The following is a 6,819-nucleotide window of genomic DNA, read 5'->3' on the forward strand; positions in this document are numbered from 1 at the left end:
TTTGGGTTCATTTTGAGCCCAAACCTTCGAGTCCGCTCCAAAATTTGACGCAAATCTTCTAGGTGCCCCCCAGCTGATTTCGATTTGACCACGACATCATCAATGTAGATCTCTACCAATTTGCCGATGAGATCATGAAAAATGTAATTCATGGCACGTTGGTACGTTGCACCGGCATTTTTAAGTCCAAAGGTCATAACCAAATATTCAAACAAGACGACTGCGCCTGGTACCCTGAACGTGGTCTTGTTCACGTCTTCTGGAGCCATGGAGATCTGGTTGTAGCCGGCATTACAGTCCATAAAACTCATCATTTTATGGCTGGCAGCTGCTTTGATCAATGTCTCTGCAACAGGCATCGGGTATTCGTCCTTTGGCGTCGCTCTGTTGAGATCTCTAAAATCGACGCAGACACGCCATCGGCCATCCTTCTTTTGCACCGGTACCACGCTAGAGATCCATTCTGTATACCGGCACGGCCTAATGAATCCAGCATCCAGCATCATCTCCACCTCTTTCTTGACTTCTTCTAGGACTTCGGCCTTCATCTGACGTAGGGGCGGCTCCCCCTCGACCCCCGTCCGCTAACCGGGTAGCGGAACCCCCGTAGGGGCAGCCCTTCGGGCCTTGCTAAGCCTATCTTCTCTTTCTCTTTGTCATCACTTGAACCTAATAGCCTGAGAATGGTCATCTTAGCAATCATATTAGTCCAAGTGTTGTGTTGTCATTCGATCACCAAAATCACTCGAAATGGCATAAATGGTGCCATATTCGTTACACCTGGTCTCGGCATCTAACATGCGCCTGCTGAGGTAGAAAACCACCCTCTCCTGGCCGTCGTGCCTCTGGACTAACACCGAAGCAATGGAAGTGTCACCCACGGATAGGTACACGTAGAACAGCCTATCTTGCTGAGGAGGAACCAACACTGGAGGCTTTGACAAATATTCTTTGATTTCATCGAAAGCTTGCTGCTATTCTGCCCCCCAGTGAAACTCATCATCGGATTTGATCTTCACTAATCCCATGAATGGTTCAATGCACCAGACAGATTAGAAATAAATCATCTGACAAAATTAATTTTACCGATGAGCTTCGGCAACTCTTTCTTCGTAGTAGGTGGCTTCATTGTTTTCACAGCTTCTTGACTCTTCAAGCCGATCTCGATTCCCCTTTCATGCACCAAGAATCCCAAAAATTGACCGGCTGACACGCCAAAGGCACACTTATTCGGGTTCATTTTGAGCCCAAACCTTCGAGTCCGCTCCAAAATTTGAGGCAAATCTTCTAGGTGCCCCCCAGCTGATTTCGATTTGACCACGACATCATCAATGTAGATCTCTACCAATTTGCCGATGAGATCATGAAAAATGTAATTCATGGCACGTTGGTACGTTGCACTGGCATTTTTCAGTCCAAAGGTCATAACCAAATATTCAAACAAGCCGACTGCGCCTGGTACCCTGAACGTGGTCTTGTTCACGTCTTCTGGAGCCATGAAGATCTGGTTGTAGCCAGCATTACAGTCCATAAAACTCATCATTTTGTGGCTGGCAGCTGCTTTGATCAATGTCTCTGCAACAGGCATCGGGTATTCGTCCTTTGGCGTCGCTCTGTTGAGATCTCTAAAATCGACGCAGACACGCCATCGGCCATCCTTCTTTTGCACCGGTACCATGCTAGAGATCCATTCTGCATACCGGCACGGCCTGATGAATCCAGCATCCCGCATCTTCTCCACCTCTTTCTTGACTTCTTCTAGGACTTCGGCCTTCATCTGACGTAGGGGCGGCTCCCCCTCGACCCCCGTCCGCTAACCGGGTAGCGGAACCCCCGTAGGGGCAGCCCTTCGGGCCTTGCTAAGCCTATCTTCTCTTTCTCTTTGTCATCACTTGAACCTAAAAGCCTGAGAATGGTCATCTTAGCAATCATATTAGTCCAAGTGTTTTGTTGTCATTCGATCACCAAAATCACTCGAAATGGCATAAATGGTGCCATATTCGTTACACCTGGTCTCGGCATCTAACATGCGCCTGCTGAGGTAGAAAACCACCCTCTCCTGGCCGTCATGCCTCTGGACTAACACCGAAGCAATGGAAGTGTCACCCACGGATAGGTACACGTAGAATAGCCTATCTTGCTGAGGAGGAACCAACACTGGAGGCTTTGACAAATATTCTTTGATTTCATCGAAAGCTTGCTGCTATTCTGCCCCCCAGCGAAACTCATCGTCGCATTTGATCTTCACTAATCCCATGAATGGTTCAATGCGCCAGACAGATTAGAAATAAATCATCTGACGAAATTAATTTTACCGATGAGCTTCTGCAACTCTTTCTTCGTAGTAGGTGGCTTCATTGTTTTCACAGCTTCTTGACTCTTCAAGCCGATCTCGATTCCCCTTTCATGCACCAAGAATCCCAAAAATTGACCGGCCGACACGCCAAAGGCACACTTATTTGGGTTCATTTTGAGCCCAAACCTTCGAGTCCGCTCCAAAATTTGACGCAAATCTTCTAGGTGCCCCCCAGCTGATTTCGATTTGACCACGACATCATCAATGTAGATCTCTACCAATTTGCCGATGAGATCATGAAAAATGTAATTCATGGCACGTTGGTACGTTGCACCAGCATTTTTCAGTCCAAAGGTCATAACCAAATATTCAAACAAGCCGACTGCACCTGGTACCCTGAACGTGGTCTTGTTCACGTCTTCTGGAGCCATGAAGATCTGGTTGTAGCCGGCAATATAGTCCATAAAACTCATCATTTTGTGGCTGGCAGCTGCTTTGATCAATGTCTCTGCAACAGGCATCGGGTATTCGTCCTTTGGCGTCGCTCTGTTGAGATCTCTAAAATCGACGCAGACACGCCATCGGCCATCCTTCTTTTGCACCGGTACCACGCTAGAGATCCATTCTGCATACCGGCACGGCCTGATGAATCCAGCATCCAGCATCTTCTCCACCTCTTTCTTGACTTCTTCTAGGACTTCGGCCTTCATCTGACGTAGGGGCGGCTCCCCCTCGACCCCCGTCCGCTAACCGGGTAGCGGAACCCCCGTAGGGGCAGCCCTTCGGGCCTTGCTAAGCCTATCTTCTCTTTCTCTTTGTCATCACTTGAACCTAAAAGCCTGAGAATGGTCATCTTAGCAATCATATTAGTCCAAGTGTTGTGTTGTCATTTGATCACCAAAATCACTCGAAATGGCATAAATAGTGCCATATTCGTTACACCTGGTCTCGGCATCTAACATGCGCCTGCTGAGGTAGAAAACCACCCTCTCCTGGCCGTCGTGCCTCTGGACTAACACCGAAGCAATGGAAGTGTCACCCACGGATAGGTACACGTAGAACAGCCTATCTTGCTGAGGAGGAACCAACACTGGAGGCTTTGACAAATATTCTTTGATTTCATCGAAAGCTTGCTGCTATTCTGCCCCCCAGCGAAACTCATCATCGCATTTGATCTTCACTAATCCCATGAATGGTTCAATGCGCCAGACAGATTAGAAATAAATCATCTGACGAAATTAATTTTACCGATGAGCTTCTGCAACTCTTTCTTCGTAGTAGGTGGCTTCATTGTTTTCACAGCTTCTTGACTCTTCAAGCCGATCTCGATTCCCCTTTCATGCACTAAGAATCCCAAAAATTGACCGGCCGACACGCCAAAGGCACACTATTTGGGTTCATTTTGAGCCCAAACCTTCGAGTCCGCTCCAAAATTTGACGCAAATCTTCTAGGTGCCCCCCAGCTGATTTCGATTTGACCACGACATCATCAATGTAGATCTCTACCAATTTGCCGATGAGATCATGAAAAATGTAATTCATGGCACGTTGGTACGTTGCACCGGCATTTTTCAGTCCAAAGGTCATAACCAAATATTCAAACAAGCCGACTGCGCCTGGTACCCTGAACGTGGTCTTGTTCACATCGTCTGGAGCCATGAAGATCTGGTTGTAGACGGCATTACAGTCCATAAAACTCATCATTTTGTGGCTGGTAGCTGCTTTGATCAATGTCTCTGCAACAGGCATCGGGTATTCGTCCTTTGGCGTCGCTCTGTTGAGATCTCTAAAATCGACGCAGACACGCCATCGGCCATCCTTCTTTTGCACCGGTACCACGCTAGAGATCCATTCTGCATACCGGCACGGCCTGATGAATCCAGCATCCAGCATCTTCTCCACCTCTTTCTTGACTTCTTCTAGGACTTCGGCCTTCATCTGACGTAGGGGCGGCTCCCCCTCGACCCCCGTCCGCTAACCGGGTAGCGGAACCCCCGTAGGGGCAGCCCTTCGGGCCTTGCTAAGCCTATCTTCTCTTTCTCTTTGTCATCACTTGAACCTAAAAGCCTGAGAATGGTCATCTTAGCAATCATATTAGTCCAAGTGTTGTGTTGTCATTTGATCACCAAAATCACTCGAAATGGCATAAATGGTGCCATATTCGTTACACCTGGTCTCGGCATCTAACATTCTCCTGCTGAGGTAGAAAACCACCCTCTCCTGGCCGTCGTGCCTCTGGACTAACACCGAAGCAATGGAAGTGTCACCCACGGATAGGTACACGTAGAACAGCCTATCTTGCTGAGGAGGAACCAACACTGGAGGCTTTGACAAATATTCTTTGATTTCATCGAAAGCTTGCTGCTATTCTGCCCCCCAGCGAAACTCATCATCGCATTTGATCTTCACTAATCCCATGAATGGTTCAATGCGCCAGACAGATTAGAAATAAATCATCTGACGAAATTAATTTTACCGATGAGCTTCTGCAACTCTTTCGTCGTAGTAGGTGGCTTCATTGTTTTCACAGCTCCTTGACTCTTCAAGCCGATCTCGATTCCCCTTTCATGCACCAAGAATCCCAAAAATTGACCGGCCAACACGCCAAAGGCACACTTATTTGGGTTCATTTTGAGCCCAAACCTTCGAGTCCGCTCCAAAATTTGACGCAAATCTTCTAGGTGCCCCCCAGCTGATTTTGATTTGACCACGACATCATCAATGTAGATCTCTACCAATTTGCCGATGAGATCCTGAAAAATGTAATTCATGGCACATTGGTATGTTGCACCGGCATTTTTCAGTCCAAAGGTCATAACCAAATATTCAAACAAGCCGACTACGCCTGGTACCCTGAACGTGGTCTTGTTCACGTCTTCTGGAGCCATGAAGATCTGGTTGTAGCCGGTATTATAGTCCATAAAACTCATCATTTTGTGGCTGGCAGCTGCTTTGATCAATGTCTCTGCAACAGGCATCGGGTATTCGTCCTTTGGCGTCGCTCTGTTGAGATCTCTAAAATCAACGCAGACACGCCATCGGCCATCCTTCTTTTGCACCGGTTCCACGCTAGAGATCCATTCTGCATACCGGCACGGCCTAATGAATCCAGCATCCAGCATCTTCTCCACCTCTTTCTTGACTTCTTCTAGGACTTCGGCCTTCATCTGACGTGCTCGTTGCTGAAACGGCTGAAACCCTTTCTTGAGCGGGAGCCGATGCTCGACGATGCTTCTATCTAGACCGGGCATCTCAGTGTAGTCCCACGCGAAACAATCCCGGTACTCTTTCAGCAGTGCAATCATCTCCTCACGCAAGATCGGATCCAACTTTTTGCTGATAAATGTCGGCCGTGGCTTATCCCCAGGACCGATGTCAACCTCTTCCAAATCGTCAGCTGACGTGAACCCGTATCCCAGCTTGCCGTCGTCTGAAAAACCAGCTACAAACGCAGGCGAGTCTTCGCTATCCACAAGATCAGCGGCAAACACAGGGAGATGATGTAACACCCGGTTTATAAAAGAACATAAACCGAGCAATCATAAACACCCGGTTTATAAAAGAACATAAACCGAGCAATCATATACGTGCCAGGATCAAGTCACACGTATATACAACAGAATGAACAGTATATCATAGCACATATCACGTAAAAAGACATAATAAAGCGAATACGAATGTTATTTATTACAATAATGACAAAATGTCTGATACAGCGGAAGCGAAGTACAAAATACGATAAAAGCTCTCCGTAGCTGAAGCAGGGCGCCACAGGGACGTCGACCGGGAGACGAAGCACCTAGAAGTCCTCGTAGTCCTGGTAGCGCTGGACGAACTCCCTCGTGTCGGCAGGAACTGAGCAGCAGTAGCGTAGCCAAGAGGAAAAAGTAGAGAAGAGGCAAGAGTGAGTACACAACTTGTACTCAACAAGTATAACACAAACTATGAGGCTCTAAGGTTGGCTGACTCAACTGCATTAGCTTTTAAGTGTTGGCAAAATTTTATTAAAGCTATTTACTACGAATTAATGAATTACCATTAACCCAGTTACATAGTAATTAATCAAGATTAATCATGATACTACTGAGAACCAAACCAAAACCAAACCACCAAGGTAACCCCGAGAAGCACCTCCCTCGTCGGAAGGAGATAACTTCACTAATCAAAAGGAGGATCTGGGCCGCTCATAACCGTGAGCACGGCTAGTATACCAGTTTTACACTCTGCAGAGGTTGCACATCTTTACCCACAAGTCGTGAGCTACGCCAGTTGTTCATCACACTTCCTTAGGTGAGATGGCCAGCGACTCACTACGAGGCCTTTAAAAAGAATCTCGTTGGTAAGGCGTAACCGCGAGAGTTAGGTCGGCGACGATGGGGCCCACCTCCGGGGGTACAAGCACAGGAGCGCAATCCAAGCACAGACCAAGCTGGAGGAGCAGGGACCATTGAAGCTTACTACTCTTGCCCCGCAGGTAAGTTACTCCAAACCAAAAAGATCTAGTTATTACGCCAAGTCTATCC

Source organism: Panicum virgatum, chromosome 3K (genome assembly GCF_016808335.1).
Source record: "Panicum virgatum strain AP13 chromosome 3K, P.virgatum_v5, whole genome shotgun sequence".
In the NCBI taxonomy this organism is placed as follows: Eukaryota; Viridiplantae; Streptophyta; class Magnoliopsida; order Poales; family Poaceae; genus Panicum; species Panicum virgatum.